The sequence below is a fragment of the Coenobita brevimanus genome, chromosome 85, assembly GCF_032717465.1.
Source record: "Coenobita brevimanus isolate Jiangsu-jjx chromosome 85, ASM3271746v2, whole genome shotgun sequence".
NCBI classification, from domain to species: Eukaryota; Metazoa; Arthropoda; class Malacostraca; order Decapoda; family Coenobitidae; genus Coenobita; species Coenobita brevimanus.
This window is the reverse complement of record NC_137038.1, coordinates 1,025,001-1,047,500: the sequence shown is the minus strand read 5'-3', so window position 1 is coordinate 1,047,500 and position 22,500 is coordinate 1,025,001. Positions and strand designations below refer to the sequence as shown.

Sequence of the window (22,500 nt, the reverse complement as noted above, 5' to 3'; positions counted from 1 at the left end):
AAGAAGGAAGAAGAAGAAAATAAGAGAAGATAGTAAGATATAAAGAAGAGGACAGAAGACAAAAGGAAAAAAAATAAAGCGAAATAGATGAAGAATGTAAGAAAATTGAACCATAAGATAAATAAGGACGAAGGAAAGGAGAATAAGGAAGAAGGAGAGAAGGAAGAGAGGGATGAAGGAAAGGTGAAAGAAAGAAGGGAGAGAAGGCAAATCAAAGAAAAAGAGAAGGAGGAGGGAAAGGTGAAAGAGAGAGGAGGAAGAAGGGAAGGTGAAAGGAAGAGGAGGAGGAAGAAGGAAAAGGTGAAAGAATGACAGGGAAGAAGGAAGGGTGAAAGAAAGCGGGGGGAGAGGGGAGAAGGAAAGGTGAAAGGAAGAGGAGGAAGGAGGAAAGGTGAAAGAAAGAGGTAGAGGAAGGAAAGGTGATATGAGGAGGAAAGAAGGAAAGGTGAGTAAAAGAAGAAAGACAGTGGGCAGACAGAAGAATGACAGAAGAAGGAAGGGGAGAAGGAAAGATGAAAGGAAGAAGGGGAGGAAGGAAATATGAATAAAATAAGGGAGACAGAAGATTGACAGAAGAAGGAAGGGGAGATGGAAAGGTGAAAGAGAGAGGTGGACAGATGGAAAGGTGAATAAAAGAGGAGAGACAGAAGGCCGATCGGATGACTGGCTAAAAGCAGAGTGAGGTTGGTTAAAGAGATTCGCCTTTAAGACTGAAAACCCAATTCTGGCTTCACCCCGGGGACGGAGATCGGTGTCTATTTATCTATCGGGGTGAGGGGCAGGGGTGAGGGGGATTAATGGCGGATATGGGGATGAGGGGGACGGGAGAGGGGAGGATGAGGGAGATGGGAGAAAGTGTGGGGCTGTGCGAGAGGGGTGTGGGGTGATATGGAAGTGTTGGGAGGGATTGGTGTGTATTTATCTGTACAGGTGAGGGGGAGAGGTAAGGGGGATTAATCGCCAATATGGGAGTGAGGGAGAGAGGGAGGGGGAATTACGGGTGAAGGGGGAGAGAGGAAGTTCTGTGGGTTGTGATGAAGATATAGGAAGGGAGATTGGTGGGTATATATTGGTCGGGGTGAGGGGGTGGGTGAGGGGGATTAATTGTAGGTATGGGGAGGGGGAATGAGGGGGAGGGGGAGGAGGGGGAGGGGTAATGCGACCCCCTAGAAGTTCTCCCTTACACCTAACCTCTTCACCCTGATGGCGTATTTTTCCATGTAATCAGGCTGACACCAATTAATTTTTCTTAGCTTAATAAGGGTCTATAGATTGCTAAGGAAGTCTACATAGATAGATAGATAGATAGATAGATAAACAGACAGAAGGATAGATAGATAAATAGGAAGTTTGGTAGATGGGAATGTAGGAAGGAAGGTAGGTGGGAAGATAGGTACATAGATTGGTAGGTAGGTAGGTAGGTAGGTGGAAAGGTAGGTAGATAAGCAGAGAGAGAGAGAGAGAGAGAGAGAGAGAGAGAGAGAGAGAGAAGGCAGAACTTTAAAGAGGAAGAGGAGTAGTAAAAGAAATTGTGGAAGAGGAGTATTTAAAGAGGAAGGAGGAGGAGGAGGAGATGGGGGAGGGCTGTTAAAGAGGAGGACATGGGGGAGGGAATTTAAAGAGGAGGAGATGGGGAGAGAGAGAGAGAAAGAGAGGGAGAGAGAGTATTAAAGAGGAAGTGAAAGAAGGGAAGCGGGAGGGGAACATGAAGTGACGTTGTTTATAATAATGTTAATCTTAAAACTTCATTAAATCGAGTGGAGAGAGAGAGAGAGAGAGAGAGAGAGAGAGAATGAACATTCCTTAAGGGGTAACTGGAGTATTTCTATAAGGTTTCCAGACTCTTCACTTCACGAGACTTTATTTAAGCTGAAGAAAATCGTCTGTACTGATACTGAAGGGCTTAAGAGTGTGTGTGTGTGTGTGTGTGTGTGTGTGTGTGTGTGTGTGTGAGAGAGAGAGAGAGAGAGAGAGAGTGTGTGTGTGTGTGTGTGTGTGTGTGTGTGTGTGTGTGTGTGTGTGTAAAAAATTGTGGTGTTTTTTAATAGCTTTGACTTAATTATCACCGTGACCTCTTTACTGATTAATGATGTTTTATTGAGTTGTAGTAAAATCTTCCTTTTTTTTTCTCCCTATGTTTCTCCCCTGCCCCCTCCACCCTCCCTGTTCCCTACACTTTCTTTCTCTCCCTCCCACCTGCCCTCCCTTTCTATCCTGCCCTCTCTATCCCTCCCTCTCCTCTCCCTCCACCTGCTGTGTCTTCTCCCTTTCTCTCCCTCTCCTTTCTTCCTTCCTCTCCCTCTCCTTTCCTCCTTCCTTCGTCTTCCTTCCATCCCCTCCCTCCCCTTCCTTCCCCTCCCCTCCCCTTCCCTCCTCATTCCATTCCATTCCTTGTTTGCCCCTACTAAGGTTTATGTGTTTTGCAGGTGGGTAGTGTGTTCGTGTGAGATCCAGCCAGCAACGCCAGCACGGGGTGAGTACGTGGAGAAGTGTACGTGGGAGTGTACGTGGGTGAAGTGGGGAAGTAGGTGGGTGGGTACGTGGTGAAGTGAGTGGAGGGGGAATGAGGAAGTAGGTGGGTAAGTACGTGTGGAAGTGAGGAAGTAGGTGGGTAAGTAGGTAGGTAAGTAGGTGGATGTGTGAGTGAGTAGGTGGGTATGTGGGTAAGCAGATGGATAGGTGAGAAAAAAGGTCGTCAGGTAAAGGAGAAAAAGAGTGATTATGTGAAGCTACTCTCCTTATAAAAAATCTCCGGAGTTCTTTCGCCACATTTCACTATCTTTTCAATGGGAGAATGTGAAGCTACTGTCCTTATAAATTCTTCGGAGTTCTTTCGCCAGATTTCACTATCTATCCAGTTCAACTTTGCCGTCTTTCCACTTTCAATCCTGAGTTGTAATAAGAGTTTAGCGGTAGAATGAGGGGCTGTTAACGAGGAAGTACTGTTTAAGGATGTAAAGCCATAGTATTCTCTTATCTTCCCACTGAGCACGTGAAATTAAGCTGCAAAAGGACGAAACTAATAGCCAGGTAAAGGGGTATGTACTATGACTGAGGCAGGTGTTATTTGTCAATTAAGTTACGTGAAAGAAATTACGAGGGGATGGAAATCTACGTGAAAGAAGTTACGAAAGGGAGAAAATCTGCACCAAGTTAAGTTGTTCGAAATCTGACTAAGGCGAGTGATCCATTCGGACGAACGGATGGACGGAAAGACAGAAGCCTGGAGGAACGAAGGGAGGGAAGGACAGAGAGGAGGAGGAACGAAGGGAGGGGCAAAAGGAAGGAGGGACGGAGGGAGGGACAGAAGGAAGGAGGAACGAAGGGACAGAAGGAAGGAGGAAAGGAAGAGAAGGACCGGGACAAATTCTCGGGTAACTGATTGCACCGTGAGAGGAAGGGAACGAAATGGATTACAGTACAGATCGAAGTGGACAGGATCTTAATCAGAATTAATTCCGTGCGGTTAAATTGTGGGGAGGGACGCCGGAGCCCGGAATTTAGATGAAATACAACGTGGGGAAATAAACATAAATGCTGAGGGAAAGTTTGGGTGTGGGGGTGTGGGGTGGTGTGGGGTGGGGAGTGTAAGGGGGTGTGTTGAGTGTGTGTGTGTGTGTGTGTGTGTGTGTGTGTGTAAGATTACTCGAAACTGTACTTCTTTGTTGACGACAGACTATACTTACCTAGAGAAAATAATCGGGCCATAGAAAGAAAAACGTAATTAATATTTCTCACCTGCCGAAAAGGTAACTAATAAAACGGTAGAAAGACAGGTAAGTAGATAAATGATATATATAATGAAATCAGAAGTACATTGGAATAAAATATGGTAACGTGAGGGACACTGAAAATTATGTTCATTGCGATCACGTTAACATTTTAATGATAGTCTGTTCAAATTAAATATATATTATGGATTTAAGGGATCGAACCTGCCATTAAATAGTCCAACATATGCCTTACTTTTTCCAAATTATAGTACTGGATTTTTTATTTATTTTTATTATTTTACTGAGGGTGTTTTGAGTCACTGATTTTATTGCTGGCTTCGGATATTCTTCTTTATTTTTTAGTGTCCTTTTTATTAGTAACTTTAATGGCCTCTTCATTTTTATTAGTATTGCTTGAGGTGTTTTTATTATTGTTAATTTTACTGCACGCTTTATTTATCTTTATTTTTATCTCTTTTATTTTAGGTTTCTTTTATTTATTCCTTTTACTGCTGGTATTTTAATTTCTTTCGTAAACATATGGGATAGGGTCAGTGTAGGGGGAGGCGAATCTCACACCACACCACACCACACCACACCACACCACTCCACTCCACACCACACCACACCATCTCTCATATTCCTCACCCTCAGACCCACCTCATACCCACACCATAATCCATCTCCTCTCCACACTCTTCCTTTTTTTCTCCATGTTGTTGAAGGCATCCATCGGTCCATCAACCCATCCATCCATCCATCCACCCATCCATCCATCCATCTCCCACTCAACCTTCCATCCATCCACCCATCCACCTATCCATCCATCAGTCTGTCTATCCTTCCATCCATCCATCCATCCACTTAGCCAGCGTGTTTGTTGTCCATCTCCTTGACTGTGGGGAAAGTCGTTCATTATGCACACACACATACTTTGTTATGCCAACCCACGTTCACACTCTCCATACACACTCCACCTCCTCACACTCGACGCCACTACACACTCTTATCTCCCTCTCACTCTTACCTGTACAAGCTCTCTCTCTCTCACGCTCATTACCCCTCTCCCTTGATACATTCTAATATTCTGTTCATTCTGCCATACTGTTTTTTCATTCTCTCTCTCTCTCTCTCTCTCTCTCTCTCTCTCTCTCAGCTATCACCAATATCACCACTTCCATCATCACCTACTTCCTCTTTCACCATTTTCACCATTTCCTCCTTTATCACCACCATTATCATCATTTCCTCTCCCACTAGCATAATTTTCCTCCTCACCCCCATCATCTTCCTCCTCACCCCCATCATTTTCCTCCTCACCTCATTTTCCTCCTCATCCCCATCATTTTCCTCCTCACGCCCATTATTTCCCCCCCCCCTCTTCACCTCATCATTTCCCCCTTCCCCCTCTTCACCCCCATCATATTCCCCTCTCCTCACCCACATCATTTCCCCCCCCTCCTCACCCCCACAATTTTCCCTCTCCCCTCTCTTCACCCCCACCATACTCCCCCTCCCCTCTTCCCCCCCTGCATAGCACAGCATCACAGTACTTATCACCATCACTCCTCCTATATCACCATCATCATCATTATTTCCTCTCCCACCATCATTATATTTCACCCCCCTCCGCTCTCCCCCCCCTGCACAGCATAGCACAGCACAGCACAACACAGCACAGCACAGCACCACCTTAAGCCGTGTGTTATTCAGGTGACAGGCGCCGGGGGGACGTGTGCTGGTGCTGTTTCATTTTTTACCGGACCTGATCATCCTGTCTGGCTCCGCGGCGGGTGTGGTGTGGTGCGGTGTGGTGTGGTAGGGGGGAGGATTGTGGTGTGGTGTGGTGGTGGTGTGGTGTGGTAGGGGAGGGTGGTGATGTGGTATGGGGGGAGAGTAGTGTGTGGTGTGATGATGATGGAGAGGATAGTGGTGGTGTGGTGTGGTGTGGTGAGGATGGTGGTGTGGTGTAATAGTAAGGAGAGCATAGCGATGTGGTAGCTGAGGTGTGGGGTTGGAATGAGGGGTGTGGTGTGGTGTGGTGTCAGAATGGAAGAGTGGTGTAGGTGGTGCGGTGGTGGTATTTGTATGGTGATATGTTAGTGATGTAGTGGTATATTGATGATATAGTGATGGTGATGACTGGTGTGATGATGATGGTGTAAGCAGTAGTTATAAAAGGAAATATCATCATCATCATCATCATCATCATCATTTCTGAATTTTATCATATTTATTTATTGTTACTAGTCTTGTAATTATCTTCGTTAATATTATCATTTATTTTAATTGCTAAATCTCTGTGCCTCTTGGTTGTTAGTGGTCTCTCTCTCTCTCTCTCTCTCTCTCTCTCTCTCTCTCTCTCTCTCTCTCTCTCTCTCTCACACACACACACACACACACACACACACACACACATCTACCTAACAAAATTGTCTTCACATTGTACAATATCATTTTTTTTTTCACTACCACAACGACCACTACCACCACTACCAAAAATAAACATTACTACCACGACTACCTGAACAACCAACATCCAGACTGATAGTGATGACAGCCAACATTATAAACATTACTACCAACATTACAAACATTATTACCAACATTAACATTACTACCAACATTACAAACATTACTACTAACATTATAAACATTACTACCAACATTAACATTACTACCAACATTACAAACATTACTACCAACATTAACATTACTACCAACATTACAAACATTACTACCAACATTATAAACATTACTTCCAACATTACAAACATTATTACCAACATTCCTCTTCCTGATTTAGTCACAGTTAACTTTTCTTCTTGACTATTGCCACCACCACTGCCACCACAACTACCAACATTACCACGGGGATTCGTCCAGTAATAACCACTACCAACATTATGGCTACCAACATTCTCTTCACTGTTATACCACCACCACCACCACCACAGCAACAACAACGACAAAAACCACCACCTCCTTCTCCTACCACAACCACTACCACAATTATCACAACAACTACCACAACTACCAACATTACGGTCTGTGATGCCTCCAGTAACGCCACCACCATTCCAACCAACATTACCAGCGCCACAGACTAACAACCACAATCAGCTCCGGGCCAGACTACCACCACTACCACCACCATTTTCATCTTCCATTATCATCACTCACCTTACTTCCATCTTTTCCTTCCCCTCCTCTTCTTCTCTCCACTAATAACATCTTTTCCTCTTTTCCTCTCTTTTTTCCCCTCTTGTTTTCCTGTCCTTTCTGTTTCCTTGCTTTTCATATACTCCTGTCGTCCATCCATCCATTTGTCTATCTATATATCTGTCTAATCTGTCTGTCCATCCATCCATCCATCCTTCATCCCTTATTCCTTCATTTCCTCTATTCATTCCTCCTCCATTCTCTCTCTCTCTCTCTCTCTCTCTCTCTCTCTCTCTCTCTATTTACTCTCTCTCTCTCTCTCTCTCCCCCCTTTGGTCTCACTCCCCCCCCCCCATACTCAGTCTTCATCCCCTTTCCTTTCTATCTCGTCTTTCTATCATCTTTTCTTCTCTGTCCTTCCTGCCTTCTGCTTCATGTTTCTCAGTCCTTCCTTTCTTTCTCTTCTCGCTTTACTTCCCTCCCTCTCTCCTTCCCTCTCTGTCTCATGTGTCTTCCTCTGTCCTTCCTTCCTTTCTGTCTTCTCTTTTCCCCTGTCCTCCCTCCTTCCTTTCTCTCCTCTTCCCTCCCTCTCTTCTCTCCCCCTCCACACTCACTACCACTCCACGTAACTCTCACTAACACTATATTTTATCGCTTTCCTATAATTACCCGGGGGCAAAGGAGCACAGAGAGGCTAAGTAAACAGTGCCTCGCCCCCGCCACCCAACAGACGTCTTCGAGTTATAGACAGGTACGGAGCTATAATTGACCTGTTTGGGGGCGGAGTTAGGGAGGAGTTATTACACTGTTGAGGGTAAAGGTGTGCCGTGAGAGGTGTAGAGAGAGGTGTGGAAGGAGGTAAAAAGGTGTGCCGTGAGAGGTCGGAGGTGTGTAGGTATGTGGAGAGGTGAGGAATGGTTATGGAGGTGTACTGATGAAGAGACTGTGGTGTGGAGGTGTAGGGAGAGGTATGGAAGGAAGTATAAAGGTGTGCCGTGAGAGGTCGGAGGTGTGTAGGTATGTGGAGAGGTAAGGAGTGACTATGGAGGTGTACTGATGGAGAGAACGAGGTGCGGAGGTCTAGAGAGAGGTATGGAAGGAGGTATGAAGGTGTACCATGGAAATTAGAGTAAAAAAAAGAGCAAATAAAATAAAGATAAAAGAGAGAAATGAAATCTAATAAGTATAACTGTAGTAAAGAGGGAGTGAATAAAAGCAAGTACAATAAGGTTTACAAAAATTACAAATGTTTATGGAAAGAGAAAATAAACACTATATAAAAACACTGAAAAAACAAGGTGGAAAGGACATGTTGATATTAGTAAAGCAAATAGTGAAAGTATTACGGAAAACTGGTGGAACTGAGAGAGAGAGAGAGAGAGAGAGAGAGAGAGAGAGAGAGAGAGAGAGACAAAATAGAGAAGGCCTGTTGAAAAAAAAAATAGTTAAAAGGAAAGTTTGAACAGGTGACTTTGTGTGTGTGTGTGTGTGTGTATGTGTGTGTGTGTGTGTGTGTGTGTGTGTGTGTGTGTGTGTGTGTGTGTGTGTGTGTGTGTGTGTGTGTGTGTGTGTGTGTGTGTGTATGTGTGTGTGTGTGTGTATGTGTGTGTGTGTGTGTGTGTGTGTGTGTGTGTGTGTGTGAGAGAGAGAGAGAGAGAGAGAGAGAGAGAGAGAGAGAGAGAGAGAGGAGGAGAGGTAAGGCTGGTGCTCCCATCTCATAAATGTTGAGTTGTATGTAAATAAACCTGGAACCTTTGTGTTGTTCCTTCAAAACCCAGGTGACTTTGACCCCCCTTCCTGTCTCCCTTCCTTCCTTCCCTCCTTTCTTCCTTCCTTCCGTCCTTCTTCCCTTCCTCCTTCCTTCCTTCCTTCCTTCATTAATTCATTCGTTAATTTTTCCATTTATATCTCTCCATTCTTATTTTTCTCCACATCCATTTTTTTTGGCCTTTCGTTTTTTCTTTTTTATCGGCCGTCTTGCCTTCCTCCCTCGTGGATTTCTTCTATGTCCCCCTTCCTTCCTTCCTTCCTTCCTTCCTTCCTTTCTTCCTTCCTTCCCTTACCTCCCTCCTTTCTTTCTTCCATCCTTCCTTCCCATTCCTTCTCTCTTCCGTTGAATCATCTTTTATACTGTGTTCACATCTCTCTCTCTCTCTCTCTCTCTCTCTCTCTCTCTCTCTCTCTCTCTCTCTCTCTCTCGCTTAACCATATCCAACTTTCTCTTCCTTTTTTTTTTTTCTCTGTCAAAATGCCACCAGCCTTCATTTTTTCCCAAGACTATTGAACTCTGTCTTGTCCTTTCCTCTTGTCTTCGTCCCCTTACAAGCCTCGCCCCCCCCCCAACCCCTCTCTCTCTCTCTCTCTCTCTCTCTCTCTCTCTTTTTTTTTTTTTTTTTTACTCGTCTCTTCATATTTTCATAAAGTTCCCTCACCGTTTTCCTTGGTTTTCTCTCCATTTTCTATTTTCTTTTTTATTCTACATTTTCTATTTTCATTTTCCCCGTTTTTTCCTTTTTTTTTCATTTTTCCATTTTCTCCTTTTTCATTTTTTTCTCAATTTTCTCTATTTTTTTCTCTATTTTCTCATTTTTATTTTTTTTCATTTTTTTCCTTTTTCATTTTTTTCCTTTTTCATTTTTTTCTACATTTTCTCGTTTTTCATTTTTTCTGCATTTTGTCTTTTTTTCATTTTTTCTCCATTTGTCTAATTTTCTAGTTTTTCCTCTTCTTTCTTTTCCTCTTCCATGATTCTTTTCCTACTTCTCTTTAATTTCCTCTCAGACTTTCCCTAATCCAACATTATTTCCAAGATTTATCTCTTTAATTTCCTCTCAGACTTTCCCTAATCCAACCTTATTTCCAAAATTTATTTCGCCTCCTTCTTTTGATCTTAAGATTCCTCACTCATTCTTAAACATATTTTTTTTTTTCTCTTTAGTTCCCCCATTTACAGTATTGCTCTCCATTTTCTTTCCGTTTCTCTTCACTTTCTTCTTCAACTCTTTTTTCCTCTCCTTTCCTCCTTTCTTGCCTCAAATCTTCATATATATTTTTCTCAGGATTTTCATCATATATATTTTTTTCTTTGTCCTTCATCATCCTGTTTATTCCTTTCCTTTCCTCCTGTTTTCCTGTACTCCTTTCTAGACTGTCCCTTTTCTCTCTCTCTCTCTTCCCTTTTTGAGTTTTTTTCCTCCATCTTTCCTCTCCATTTTTCCTCTTGGCCCTTCCTTTATCCTGCCCTCCCCTCCCCTCCTCTTTCCTCCCTTCCTCCTTCCCTCCCTCTTGTACCTTGTCTGTTCCTTCCTACCCTATTTCTTCTTCGATTTTGTCCTCTTCATTTTCTCTCCTAGTTCTGTCCTGTACTCTTCCTCGGTCTTCTTCTCCCTGTGTCCCTCCCACCCTCCCTCCCTACCTCGAATTTCTTGTCCGTCCCTAAAGTTTCCCTCCCTTGTTTCCCCTCCCTTTGTTTCTCCCTTTGATGACCACCTCGCTGTTTTCCCTTCCTCTCTCATTACCATACGATCCACAGTTCCTTAGTTTCCCTCTCCGTCCCTCCTTTCCTTTTTCCTTTTTTCCTACTTTTTTCTTTCCCTTTTCCTTCTTCGTCCCTTCTGTCTTCCTCTTCCTCCCTCGCACTTTCATTTTCCATCCTTTCCCTTTCATACACTTTCTTGTTTTCCTCCCTTCTCCCTTTCTCATTTACTCAGTTATTCCTCCTCCCTATTCCACTCCCTTCCCTGCCTTCTTCCCTTTTCCTCGTCTTTCCTTCCTTCTTCTTCCAGCTTCCCATTCCTCTCCCCTTTCCCCCTTTCCTCCCCTCCCCTCCCCTGAATAATTTACCTTCCACAAGTGTGAGAAAATAATTACCAGCTGATTGGCCCCTCCCGTCGCTCCTAACTTCTGCCCAATTATTAACAAGTTGATATATTGACTTTTTTAAGGGGGGAGGAGAGGGGAGGGGAAGGGGGAGGGGAAGGGGAGGGGAGGGGAGGAGTCGTTTGTGGAGGGAGGAGAAGAAGGAAGCGTTGATGGATGCTTCTTGGCTTTTTGTTTATATTGTTTTCTTAGGTGTTTGTTTTGGAGTTTGTGTGTGTGTGTGTGTGTGTGTGTGTGTGTGTGTGTGTGTGTGTGTGCGCGCGTGTGTGTGTGTGCGCGCGTGATCTGTCCCATTAAAACTAATATATACAATTTATAAAATATGCAAAACATATGAAAGTCTTAAAATATTCGCTCAGTTTTATATACAGGATAGATACAGTTACATGTAAAGATAGATGTAAAAAAGATACAGAGGAAGGACCCCCAAAAGATACAGGAAAAGGGCCTCCCCCTAAAATATTGTACAGAAAAAAGGTACAGGAAAAAGCTCTCCCTAAAAGATACAGGAAAAAGCTCTCCCTCAAAGATACAGGAAGAAGCTCTCCCTCAAAGATACAGGAAAAAGCTCTCCCTAAAAGATACAGGAAAAAGCTCCCCCTAAAAGATACATGAAAAAGCTCTCCCTAAAAGATACATGAAAAAGCTCTCCCTAAAAGATACAGGAAAAAGCTCTCCCTAAAAGATACAGGAAAAAGCTCTCCCTAAAAGATACAGGAAAAAGCTCTCCCTAAAAGATACAGGAAAAAGCTCTCCCTAAAAGATATAGGAAAAAGCTCTCCCTAAAAGATACAGGAAAAAGCTCTCCCTAAAAGATACTGGAAAAAGCTCCAACATTGATACATTACGCCCAAAACAATGAGCTTTGGCGGATTAGTAGACAAAACAATGCTTCCAGTGTTTTTTTTCTGTTTTCTATTGTGTTTTTTTAAATGGTAAGCCTGTTATTCTTCACTTACTAGGAATATAATAGTGCCCCCCCTTTAATTAACACCCCCCCAGGCTCCTATGACCCGCTCAGGTGAATAAAATCGTCTTCTTTTACCTGGGAGTATAATTAGTGATGCATAGTTGTAATGATTTTAATGTTACAAATATTATCACTTCCTCTTCCTCTTCCTCCTCTTCCTCTTCCTCTTCCTCTTTTCCTTCTTCCCCCTCCTCCCGGATACCTGAGTGACGTCATATCCGGCTAGCAACACACACACACACACACACACACACACACACACACACACACACACACACACACACACACACACACACACACACACACAGTTAGTTTCCACTACATTATTAGTTTTTTTTTTTTACTACTTTACATGTTTTAATTAATTTTTTTTACCACTATCGATCTCTTCACTCTTACTTTTTCCTACACTTCCTTTTTCACTTCCCTCCTTCCCATTTCCTTCCTTTACTCCCTTCCTCGTCTCATTTCCCTCTGTCTCATTCTCCTCTTCTTCGTCTTTCCCCTCTTCCCTTTATATCAACTTCTTTTCATTTATTCTTAAAAATTTATTGCTACTTTGTCCGCTGTTTCTCTTTTTCTGTTACTTATCTTTCTCTCCCTCCTACTCCCTCAACTCTGTCTCCCTCTTTCTCCCTTTCCTTCTTTTTTCCTTTTCCCTTTCTCTCAGTGTCCCTTTTTTCCTCCTCTTCTCCTCCTCACCTTTCCCCCACTTCCTCCCTTCTATTCTCCTCTACTCTCATTTTCTCCCTTCCCTATCCCTCTCCATCTCTCTCCCTCTCCTCTCCTTTCTCTCCTTTTACTCTCCTCTCGTCCTGTCTTTCATCCTCCCCCTCCCTCTCCTTCGTCCTCCTATACCCCTTTCTCTCCCTATCTCTCTCCCTCCCTCTCCCCAACCCTCTTCTCCTCCCCCTCCCTCTCCCAGGCGTAAATACTGCTATGGTTTATACAGTCTTAGCCAGGATCAGGGAAGAGGAAAATTTGTGGAGAGAGAGAGAGAGAGAGAGAGAGAGAGAGAGAGAGAGAGGAAAAAAAGCGAGTCTCTCTCAGTCCATTATCGTCGTAGCAACACCACAATGCTTTCGGCCTCCCTTTCTTCCCCCTTCCTCCTCCCTTTCTTCGTTTTCCTCCCTTCCTCTCCCTCCATCCTTCTTCCTTCATCATCCCTCTTTCCTCTTCCTCCTCTTCCTCTTCCTCCTCACCTCTCTTCCTCTCTCTGTTTTCCTTATTTTCACCTCCAACTACGTTTCCTCCCCTTTCCTCCCCAGTTTCTTCATTTTCCTCATTTCCTCTCCATCCACACGTCGTCTTCCCTCCGCATCATCCTCTTTTCCTCCTCCATCTCTCCAGTTTCCTCTCTTCTTCTCCTTTCCTCTCTTCTTCTTCCTTTCTTCATTTTTCCTCCCACTCAGTCCTTACTTCTTCCTTCCTCATCATTCCTCTTTCCTCCTCTATCTCCTTTTCTTCTTCTCTTCCTCTTCCTTGTCATATCACTTCATCCTCCTCTTTAATTTCACTCTCTTCTTCCCCTCCCGTCCTCCTCTTTTCCATAATTTTCTACTCTTTTCTCCCAACACAATATTTCTTTGGTATGTCCTCTTTCTCTTCTCTTTTTTCCTCTTTTTCTCTTTGTTTCCACACCTTCAGATCGAGGACGTCTTAAATTATTAGTGTGTGTGTGTGTGTGTGTGTGTGTGTGTGTGTGTGTGTGTGTCATTTAAACGATCTTATTTCCTCCTTATATACAATACCTCTTTTTCCTCCCCATCTCCCTCCCTCCCTCCCAGTCTCCCTCCCTCCCTTCCTTCTTCCCACGCCCCATCCCTCCTTCCCTACCCCCTCCTTTGTTATCTCTCCCTCTCCCCGCCTCCTTATCATCTCTCCCTCCCTCCCTCCCTCCATCGGTTCTTTTATCTCCCTCTCTTTCCCTATCTCTCTCCCTTCCTGCCTTTCCCCTCCCTCCCCATCTCAGTTCCCTCCTCTCCCTCCCTCCCTTTCTCATTTGCTACCTTCTCTCCCTCCCTCCGTTATTCCCTTTCTCCCTTCTTCCATCCTTTCCTCCCTCTATTCTTTTCTACCTCCCTCCCTCCCTCCTTCACTCCGTCTTTTTTTTTCCCATCCTTTCCTTCCTGTCTTCCCCCTCTTCCTTCCTCCCTCCTTTCCACCCTCCCTTCCCGCTTTTTCCTCCTTCCCTCCCTTCCTCCCTCTTTCCCTCCCTCCCTCCCTTCCTCCCTCTCTCCCTCCCTTCCTCCTATCCGAGTTATATCTTCCTTTAGGGCACATTTGACTGACATGTGCGTATAAGCTCTTGTCTCTTCCTTCTTCCCTCCCTCCTCCCTCTCCTTCCTTCCTCCCTCCCTCCCTTCATTCATTCATTCGTTCCCTCCTCCCGTCTCCCTCTTTCTTCTTCCATCCTTCCATTGCTCTCTCCTCCCCTGTCTCTCCCTTTCTTCCTCCTTCCGTGTCTCTGGCCCGTCTTTCCACTTCTCCCTTTCTCCCTTCCCCCTCTTCCTTCTTCCTTCATTCCCTTCCTTAGTCCTTTCGTCATTCCCTTTCTCTTTCCTCCAACTTTCTCCTTCCCATTTCTTTCCCTTTCTTCCTCTTTCCTTCCTTTTTTCCTCATTGTTCTTTTTTCCTTCCTTCTTATCCCCTCTTCCCTCTTCTTTCTTTCCCTCTTTTCCCCCTCTCCTTATTCCTTCCTTCCTTTTCCCCACTCCTCCTTCCTTCCCTTTCTTCCACCTTCCTTCCCTCTCTTCCTTCTTCTGTTTATCCCTCGCCTCCCCAGTTCCTTCCTCTTTCCCTCCTTCCCAAGTAGTGAAGATGTTGACCAGTGCTATATCTTCATTTCTTTTCCCCTCCCTCATCTCCTTTTCAGTTTCTCTTTCCTTCCTCCTTCCACGTCTCTCACTTCCCCTTCACTTCCTTCTTCCACGTCCTTCACTTCCTCTCCACTTCCTTCAGGTGATCACAGGTAAAAACACCTTCACGGGTATTTTTTAATTAACCTGTACATTGTTTAGACCATTTATTTTATTATTTTTTTATTATTTTTTTGGACTAAGGTACCTTACTTTGCGGTCTGATTTTGGGACCTCCATTTTTTTGAGAGAGAGAGAGAGAGAGAGAGAGAGAGAGAGAGAGAGAGAGAGAGAGAGATGAAAGGAGAATAGTGTGGAGAGGAAATGGTGGGCCAGAGGGGGTAGGGGAGGGGGAATGGAGGAGGGAGAGAGGGAGGGAGGGAGGGAGGGAAGGAGGGAGGAAACTGAAATACCATAGAACTTGTTGGAACCAAAGAGGCTTAAACAAGGGTTCTCTACTGCCTTCCTTCCTTCCTTCCTTCCCTCCTTCTTTACCTCCTTCCTTCCTTCCCTCTTCCTTCAGTCCTCCTTCCCTCTTTCTTCTGTCCTCCCTTCCTCTTCCTTGTGTCCTCCATCCCTCTTACTTCTGTCCTCCTTGCTTCTTCCTTCCTTCGCTCTGCCTTCAACCTTCCTCCTTCACTCTCCCTTCCTCTCACCTTTTCCCCCTTTGCTCTTTCCACTTTTGCTTCTCTTCACTCCTTCTCTTTACCTCCTTCCCTCCTCTCTCCTTTTTCTTTGTCTTCCTTCTCCTTCATCTTTATCAAACTTTTTTCCTTCTCTCTCATTATCATTTCTTTTCTTTCATTGTTTTTATTTTTCCTTTATTACTTCCCCTCTTTATTTTTGTCCATTTTTTTCTTTTCATTTTCTTCATTTTTCTTCCCTCCTCTCTTCCATGTCTTCCTTATTCTTTTCCCTTTCTTCGTTTCCCATCCTTACTTTCTTCCATTTCTTCTTTTATTATGCCCTTTATCCTCCTTTCCTTTTTCCTTTATCGTCTTGTAATCAGCTTTAATTATTCGCTTTAATTCCTTTCCTTCCTCTTTTCTTATTCATGTAGTTGTTCATTTTATGCCTTTCTTTCCTTTTGTCATTCCCAGTCTATTGTTTCATCTCGATATTTTTTACAGGTATCATCGCTCCATCTCTTCTTCCCTCTTCCTTGTCTTTTCCTTCTTCTCTACTTCCCTTTTTCTTGTGTCTTTTCCTCATCCTCATTAGCGTATGTTTATATTTGCCTTCTCATTTTACTTTCATTTACTCTTTCCATAATTTCCTTTTGTCCCTCAGTTTATTTTGCGTCTCCCTTCTTCCTTTCTTCCTTCTCCCCTTCCTTCATTTCCTCCTTCCTCCGTCCCTTCCTTCCTTCCTTCCTGCTTTCCTTCTTTCTTTCCTTCCTTCCTTCTTTTCCTCTCTTTTATATTTCCATCCTTTACTGTTTATATTTTCATTTTCCTGTCGTCACATTTGCACACTTCCTTCCTTCTTTCAGTCGTTCATTCATTTCCCCATCCTTCCTTCCTTTACATTCCCTTCTGTTCTCCTTCCCACCAACCTATCCTCTCACCGCTCCTTCCTTCCTTCCACCCTCTCCCTCTCTCCCTTTCCCTCTCCCTTCCGCCGGACATCAAAGTACGAGAGAGAGAGAGAGAGAGAGAGAGAGAGAGAGAGAGAGAGAGAGAGAGAGTACCATTTATCAGATATTGAACAAAACAGGTTTGCCGCGGGCGGGATATTCCAGTGTATTGTTTAACAGAGAGAGAGAGAGAGAGAGAAATACATGAAATAGACCTTAAGGTGTTTGTGGAGATTCAGTAAAGGAAAGAAAGAAATAAGGAAGAAAAAGAAGGAGAAAGAATTGAGGGAGAAGAGATGGACAGAGGAAAACAAGATGGAAGAGAGGAAGCAGGAAGAGGAGGAGGAGGAGGAGCTGAGAGAGAAGGGAGGAAGGGAGGAAAAATAAGGAGTGAGAAAAGGAGGAAGGAGGAGAAGGAAGAGCCCTTCGTAGCTAAGACATTAAAAAAAAAAATCATATATGTTTTTTCTGTCATACACAAAGCGTTTGAAGGAATTTTAAGCTCTTTTCTCCTGTCTCTTTTCTTTATCTATTTTCTTCCTTCTTTATCTCTCCTCCTTGTCTTCTGCTTTTCTTTACACCTCTTGCCTCCCATTTTTCCCCTTCTCTTTCCTCTCCTTTGTCCTCATCACTCTTTTTTCATTCCTACTCTTTCTAATCTCTCTCTCTCTCGTTGTCTTTTTTTCTCTCTACCAATTTTCCACTCTCTCTCTCTCTCTCTCTCTCTCTCTCTCTCTCTTACCACACCTGTTATTTTTTTTCTTTAATTTTCTTTCCATCATCTGAGCCTGCCATTTTATCAGCCTTTTTCCTGCCTTTCATCCTCTTCTCTTTCATCTCTCTTTTTCTTAACATTCCATTTCCTCTCTCTCTCTCTCTCTCTCTCTCTCTCCATTTTCTTACTTAATCTTCCCCTCTCTCTCTCCCCTCCTTCCATTTATTCAATCCCTAATCTCTTTCTCTTCCTTCTTCCCCCTCCTTCTCTGTCTCTTCTCTCTCTCTCTCTCTCTCTCTCTCTCTCTCTCTCTCTCTCTCTCTCTCTCTCTCTCTCTCTCTCTTTTTCTCTCACACCATCATCACTTTCTTTTCCTCACATTCTATCGCTCATTTCTTCCTCGTCCTTCGTCTCCTTCTTCCCCTCTTTACTCTTTTCTTTTGCATTTTTCTTTGTCCTTTCAGTGTCTTTGCCTTCAGTTACTTTCACCTTATCCCCTTCTTATATCCTTCCTTCCATCCTTCCTTCCCTCCCTCTTCCTTCCTTCCCTCCTTCCTTCCCTCCCCCTTCCTTCCTTCCCTCCTTCCTTCCTTCCTTCCTTCCCTCCTTCCTTCCTTCCTTCCTTCACTTCTCATCCTTTTTCTCCCTTTCATTAGTATCACCCCCTTCAGCTTTCTCCATCTTTCCATCAATGTCCTTTCACTCCCTTTTTTTTTTATCACAGTTTCCTCTTCCCTCCTCCTCTTCCTCCTCCTCCCCCTCCTCCTCCTCCTCCTCGTTCCATGCAAGTTCTCCCTCTCCATCAGTTTCTTCTCCCTTCTTTTTCTTCCATACAGATTCTCCCTTTCCTCCATCGTTTTTTCGCCCTTTTCGCTATCAATTTCCTCTCCCTTCTTTTTCCTCTCAATAGTTTCTCTCTTTCCTCCACCTTTTTCCTCTCTTTCCTCCATCTATTTCCTCTCCCTTTTTTTCCTCCGTACAATTTCTCCCTTTCTTACTTCATTTTCCTCCCTTTCTTATTCCCTTTTCGTCACTTTTTCTTCCTCTGTATTTTCTCCCTTTCCAGTTTTTCACTTTTTCTCCATTTAATTTCTCCCTTTTTTTCTCTTTTCTTTCATATCATAATCCTTCTCTTCGTTTCATGCAATTTATCCATTTTCTTTCCATCACTTTCCTTCCCTCCCTCCCTCTCTCCCTCCCTCCCTCTCTGCCCACTCACCCCTGAAACACTGGCCTTCAAAGTCTCTCCCTTATTTCCTCTCCCTTTTTACCCCAGGATCCGGAGGGAGGGAAAAAAAGGGAGGGAAGGGGGAGGAGAGGTCAAAGAAGAAGTGGGGAAACTCCAAAGGATTGCCCTCCCTCTCTTCTTCTTCTCCCTCCCTCCCTCCCTCTGTTCCTTCCGTCTTTCTTCTTCCCCCCCCCTCTCTCTCTCTCTCTCTCTCTCTCTCTCTCTCTCTCTCTCTCTCTCTCTCTCTCTCACACATTTCCCTCTTTTCCCCATCTTCCTCCCACCCCATTTCTCCCCCTTTCTCCTCTCCTCTCTTTGTTCCTTTCTTCTGCCTCTCTTTCTCCCCGCTTCTCCCTCCTTTTCTCCCTCCCTTTCTCCCTCCCTTTCTGCCCTTCTCCCTTCAAAAGTTACAAAGCAGACCTGGAACTTTGAAATGAATTGGTGATTTCATTGGGGTGAGAGAGAGAGAGAGAGAGAGAGAGAGAGAGAGAGAGAGAGAGAGAGAGAGAGGTAATCATTATAAGCTTAAAGTCGATAATAAAACAGAGAGACTATTCTATGTTTTTATCTGTCTGTCTGTCTGTCAATTTACCCCGCAGTCTGTATTTATCTATCTATATCTATCAGTCCATCTATCTGCCTGTCTGTCTATCTGCCTCTGTCTGTCTATATCTATATCTTATCTATATCTATCGATCTGTCTATATTTCTCACTGTTTATCTATTTAATATATTTTTTTATTGCCGAACGCCGCATCCTGTCAGTGGTGGGTCAGTTCCGTCAGATGATAGCTAGATATTTATTTCTTTATTGTTCCTACCTCAAGACGATTTTAATTTTATTTTTATTTTATTTAGTAAAGAAAACACCTGTGAGTTAATGTGCTGAGGTGAGGGTGATGGGACCTCTTCTCTCTCTCTCTCTCTCTCTCTCTCTCTCTCTCTCCCCCCTTTACCTTTCCTTCCTTCCCTCCCTCCCATTCTGCCTACCTCCCTTTACCTGTCATATTCCTTCTCTCTATTCTTCCCTCTTTCCTTGTCTCCGTCCCTCCCTCTATCCCTTCCTTCCCTCCCTCTCTCCCTTCCTTCGCTCCTTCCCTCTCTCCCTTCCTTCGCTCCTTCCCTCTCTCCCTTCCTTCGCTCCCTCCCTCTCTACTTCCCTTTACCTGCCATATTCCTTCTCTCTCTCTCTCCCTCCCTCTCTCCCTTCCCTTCCCTCCCTTAAGACTGACAGAATATTGCCCTCGGCCATCTCTCACCAAGACAGTGTAATCTCCCTGTCTATACTCTCCCTCGTATTAATATCACTCTCCCTACCATCTCATCCTCTCTTTCTCTCCCTTTCCCTCCATTTCTCTTCCTTTCCCTCCATTTCTCTTCCTTTTACCCCCTTTTTTCTCTCCCTGTCTATAGTCTCCCCCATATTAATATCACTCCCTGCCAGCTCATGATTCTCTCTCTCTCTCTCTCTCTCTCTCTCTCTCTCTTCCCTTTTCTCCGTCCTTCCATTTTCTATTTACTTTTCCTGTTTACCTCCCTCTTTCTTTTCCATTTCATAGGGGGGGGGGAGAGAGAGAGAGAGAGAGAGAGAGAGAGAGAGAGGGAGAGAGATCAGCTGTGAGGGTTGCCAACCATTAATTCTTGAGCCCCACCATACCGGAAATGAACCTCTCCCTTCTCTCCCTTCTCTCCCTCCCTCCCTCCCTTCTCTCCCTCCCTCCCTCCCTCTCTATCCTTTCATCTCCCTTCTCTCCTTCCCTCCCCTCCCATCCCTCCCTCCTTACCTCACCCTTACCTTTCCATCCCTTTATCATATTGCCTGCTTCTCCCTTTCATCTCCCTCCTCTCCCTTATCTCCTCTTCCCGCTCCCTTTCCCTTTCCTTACTCACCCTACCTCCCTTCCTTTCTCTCTCCCTTCTTTCCCTGCTCTCTCTCCCTTCTTTCCCTCCTTTCTCTCCTTTCTATTCTCTTGTCTCCCTTCCTCTACTTTCACCTTCCTAGTCCCCCCCTCTTCCTCTCCCTTTTTTCTCCCTCCCTGTCCCTTTCCTTCCCCCTCCCCCTCTGCATCGTTCTCTGTCTATCTATCTATCTATCTGTCTATCTGTCTATCTATCTATCTATCTGTCTGTCTATCTATCTATCTATCTGTCTATCTATATCTATAAATTTCTCAACTTTCTCCTCTTTCACTTTTTCTTTTCTTATCGTTTTCTTCGTCGTTTCTTTTCGTTTTTCTCTCTCTCACACTCTCTCCTTTTCTCTCACTCACTCCTTTCTTCTTCGCTCTTTCCCTCCATTTCTTCAACTTTCTCCCTCCTGTCTTTCCCCTTGCTTTCACTTTCCTTTCATCTCTTGATAGAAAGGAAGAGAAAATACAAGAGTGAGTGAGAAAAATGGAGAGAGAGGAAATGAAGGGAAGGGAGGGAAGAGATTAAGGAGGAGAGGAGGAGGGACTGGTAAAGAAGGAAAGTAAGAATTCACACAGGAAAAGGAAGGAGGAAAATAAAGGAAGTAAAGAGGAAAAGGAAAATCAAGAGGAAATGGAGGAAAGGAGAGAAAAAGTGAATGGAGGAAAAATTAATAAAAAAAAGAATAAGTAGTTCCCACCTGTCATAATCTCTCTCTCTCTCTCTCTCTCTCCATTTATGAACACACTTTTTTCTTCATCTTCCTCATTTTCTTCATCTTCATTTTTCTTCATTTTCCTCTCAGTTGTTCTTCCTCTTCATTTCTTTCATTTTCTTCTTCATTTGCTTCCCCTCCCCCTTCATTTTCTTCCTCTCCCTCTTCATTTTCTTCCTCTCCCTCTTCATTTTCTTCCTCTTCCTCTTCATTTTCTTCCTCTCCCTCTTCATTTTCTTCCTCTCCCTCTTCATTTTCTTCCTCTCCCTCTTCATTTTCTTCCTCTCCCTCTTCATTTTCTTCCCCTTCCTCTTCATTTTCTTCCCCTTCCTCTTCATTTTCTTCCTCTCCCTCTTCATTTTCTTCCTCTTCCTCTTCTTCCTCTTCCTCTTCATTTTCTTCCCTTTCCTCTTCATTTTCTTCCTCTTCTTCTTCCTCTCATAATTTTTCTTCTTCCTGATCAATAATTTTTACTTTCTTCTCCTCACAGTATTATTAGTTTTCTTTTTTTTTTATCTTTTTTATTTTTGTAAAAGTTAATTTCATTCTTCCTCTTCCTCTCTCCTCTCCCCTCATCCCTGCCTTTCATCTCCTTAATCCTTTCTCTCTGCGACTCTCCCTTTCCTCTTTTCCTTTGGTTACCTCTATTCTCTCTCTCTCTCTCTCTCTCTCTCTCTCTCTCTCTCTCTCTCTCTCTCTCTCACTCTCTCTCTCTCTCTCTCTCAATATACCGTTAACCCTTTCACTCCGATGACCTGTTGTTTTATCTTAATATTTTTTTTTTACCTGGAATAAAATTGCCTCTTTAGCTACTGTTTTTTCCTCTATATTTTTCGTTTGGTTATTTTTTTATTAATTATTTTTATTATCTTCACACCGCTTCCTTCAATTAGACTTTTACTTTTTTCTCTTCTTTTTTTCTTTCTAGATTTTTTCACAAGTTTCGTACCTGTCCCTCGTTTTTTGTTTTTTTTTCGTTTTCCACAATATTAGAAAAAAAATCCCTTTACAGATGGCGCCGCCCTCCTTCCTTCCTTCACCCTCCCTCCTTCCTTCACCCTCCCTCCTTCCTTCACCCTCCCTCCTTCCTTCACCTTCCTTCCTTCACCCTCCTTCCTTCCTTCACCCTCCTTCCTTCCTTCACCCTTCCTCCTTCCTTCACCCCCCTCCTTCCTTCACCCTCCCTCCTTCCTTCACCCTCCCTCCTTCCTTCACCCTTCCTCCTTCCTTCACCCTCCCTCCTTCCTTCACCCTCCCTCCTTCCTTCCTTCACCCCTTCCTTCACCCTCCTTCCTTCCTTCACCCTCCCTCCTTCCTTCACCCTCCCTCCTTCATTCACCCTCCTTCCTTCCTTCACCTTCCTTCCTTCACCCTCCCTCCTTCCTTCACCCTCATTGGCCTATCACAACCTTCCTCCTGTTGTGATTGGCTGGCACATTTTCTTTTTTATTTTTTTTTGCTCCTTAACGCCATTGGTCGAGCGATTGTGCCTGATTCTCATTGGCCAGGGCGATTCTCACTTTCCGCCCTTCATTCTCCCCCCCCCCCCATTTTTTCAATATTTTATTCGTCGCTGGATTTTTTTTTATATATATTTTTCTTGCGATTTTTTTTTTTTTTAGATCTTTTGGGGTCTCATTGTTGGCTATTTGAGTTTTTTTCGATTTTACTCGTTTTTTTAGTTTTTTAGATTTTTTTTTTTTTTAGATCTTTTGGGATCTGATTGTTAGCGATTCATTTTAACTTTTTTTCGATTTTTCTTACGTTTCGTTGAGG

At 43.8% G+C, this 22,500-nt stretch overlaps 1 protein-coding gene across 1 annotated transcript in view; it reads left to right on the top strand.

Annotated features, from left to right (window-relative positions):
- LOC145410329 (cytotoxic granule associated RNA binding protein TIA1) overlaps positions 1 to 22,500 on the top strand; it is a 1,031,692-nt gene that overhangs the window by 99,672 nt on the left and 909,520 nt on the right. The window contains exon 2 of the mRNA XM_080280462.1: positions 2,427 to 2,473. The gene's annotated coding sequence lies outside the window, so the exon portion shown is untranslated. The remainder of the gene's footprint in view (positions 1 to 2,426; positions 2,474 to 22,500) is intronic.